A 2,511-nucleotide genomic window follows, 5' to 3' on the forward strand; every position below is an offset into this window, starting at 1 on the left:
CTACTTGCTTGTTAATGGCTTAAGTGAGGCTACAAAGATTTTTCCCTTTCTTTTTATTCCCCTATTTTTTCTTGCTTAGTTCTATGTTACTTTCATTTTGGAAATTTCTTTTATTAATCTTCTAAAATATTTCTTACAGAATCATGGGTGATGTTCTACCCTTCAAGTCTTCAAGAGTTAAGATTGAGATTCAGTTTGCAACAAACCATATTGCAGTGGAACCTTTCTGACAGCTTAGGGCTTACGGTCTTCATATGTATGAAACAATTGTATTTTAAGATAGGGTTTTCAGCCACTATATACTTTTTTATTATGGTGTGTATATATATATATATATATATATATATATATATATATATATATATGACAGTCATAGAAGATACACTTTCAAAATTAGTTTTCCAAAAAAACCGTCATAAAAATAGATGTAAATGAGTCTTCTTTTGTAAAAACGTAACAAATTTCACATCGATTTTAAATAATCATCATAGAAAGGCATGTTCTATGATAGTTTTTAAACCATCATGGAAAGCGTGAGCATTCTACGATGGTGGATTCCATGACAATTAAAAGCTTTCATGAAAGACCTTAAATAACACTCAAGGAATCCTTTTTTGTTGTAGTGTATTTGAGAAACTCTCTCTCTTGCAACAAATATTTCATGAAGAGATCCATATATAAAAGGGAGACTCGAAGTTAGAAGATCTATTTGACTTTCTAAATGAACTTTTTCTTTGAACTCTAAGCTTTAAATTCTTGGATGACTACTTCACTAGCTTAAATAGTTTATTTTTTACATTGTAAAGTTACATTGTAAATGTGTTTAACATTCATATATTCTCATTGTAAGCATATTTGGTCTGTAACCTTCAACCTTTTCTTTTTGTGAAAGCCTGGAGAGACTTAGTACTCCCTCTGTTCCTATTTATAAGACCCAAGTTTGGAATGGTGTTTATTCATTTTTATAAGATCCAATCTATAATGTTTCTTGCATTAATTATTGTTATAATAAAAATAATCCTCAATAAAAGAAGAAAGAGAATGTATTTACAAATCATTAGAAGAGAGAGAAATATTAACGACAAAGATAATTTTGGAAAAAGTTACAAATTTAAGGCAAATTTATTACTATTAACTAAACTAATCATTTTATTCAATCTTGACGAATTAAGTAATTAGGTCTTATATATAGGAATTGAAGGAGTGTTATATAATACTTCATTTGGTCTCAAATATAAGAAGAAGAAAAAACATGACACACTAACTAAGAAAGTTAGTTAAGCACATTTAATTGCATCAATTTCAATTAAAAAGTAATTTTTCCCAACTTGCCTTTCATTGGAACTTGATTTCAAGGATAATAAAGAGTCACTCAAATTAACACCTCAATTAATTGAAGGGTATTTTAGATATAGTAACATTAAATAAGGTAAAGTTAGTTAAAATTTTCTTATATTCGAGAAATTTTTTTCTTCTTGTATTTGTTATCTTGTGTATAAGATTATGGTTGTGAAGCCATAAGTGGTTCAAAGAATAGTTGTTGTGATCATTGTGTAGTTACTGTAACTATGGGTGGGAATAGGTTAGGCCAGACCAGGCTTTGAAAGGCCTGAGCCTAGCCTAAGATGAATTTTTGAGGCTTGAGCCTGGCCTATAGCCTATCAAAGGCTTTTATTTTTGCTCGGTCTGGTCTTTTTAAAAGCCTAGTCTGGCCTGATAGTCTTTTTAAAAGTCTTCTTTACATTAAATCTTTAATATCCCTTTGCTCTTAATGAGAAATATAAAGGGGCATATTACTCACACCTAAATTGTAATTAAAGTCTTACCTGATTATAGGAATAGAAGTTATGGAACAGTAATGTGTAATCAAAGTCTGATAGTTTAAAAAAAATTAATTGTACCCAAAAAATAATATAAGTATATATATATATATATATATATATATATAGGCCGGCCTATCAGGCTTATAAGGCTTTTTAATAAGCCTAAGCCTGGTCTATTTAATTTAATAGGCTTTTAAAAAAGTCTGAGCCTAACCTTTTAATTAAATAGGTCAGTTCAGACCTGGCTTTATGTAGACCAGGTCGTAGGCCCCTGTAGGCCAGTCTGGCCTATTCCCACCCCAAACTGTAACACCTTCGAGGAACTTGTAGCTTAGGTTGAACGAATCAATATAAACATTTTGTGCCTTCTCTCTTTTCATTTTCCTCACCCGTTTTTCATTAGACAAGTGTATATTTTGTTTAAAAGTATGTTTTGCAAAAGAGTTTTATAAGACACACATACACCCGATTCAACTAATCTTTTTGTGTGTTTTTTACCATTTTAATTTAGCAGTTAAAAATTAAATAAAAAATAATATAAATATATTGAATTTACCTAGAAGGTATTGAACTAATTTTCTAGCATCTCATTTGAGAACATCATCCCTAATATGTATGATTTTAAAAATTAGGACCATATAATTAATTGTTGTAATGGACTAAGACACATTATTGCATGGTGTAAACC

Source organism: Glycine max, chromosome 9, assembly GCF_000004515.6.
Source record: "Glycine max cultivar Williams 82 chromosome 9, Glycine_max_v4.0, whole genome shotgun sequence".
NCBI classification, from domain to species: Eukaryota; Viridiplantae; Streptophyta; class Magnoliopsida; order Fabales; family Fabaceae; genus Glycine; species Glycine max.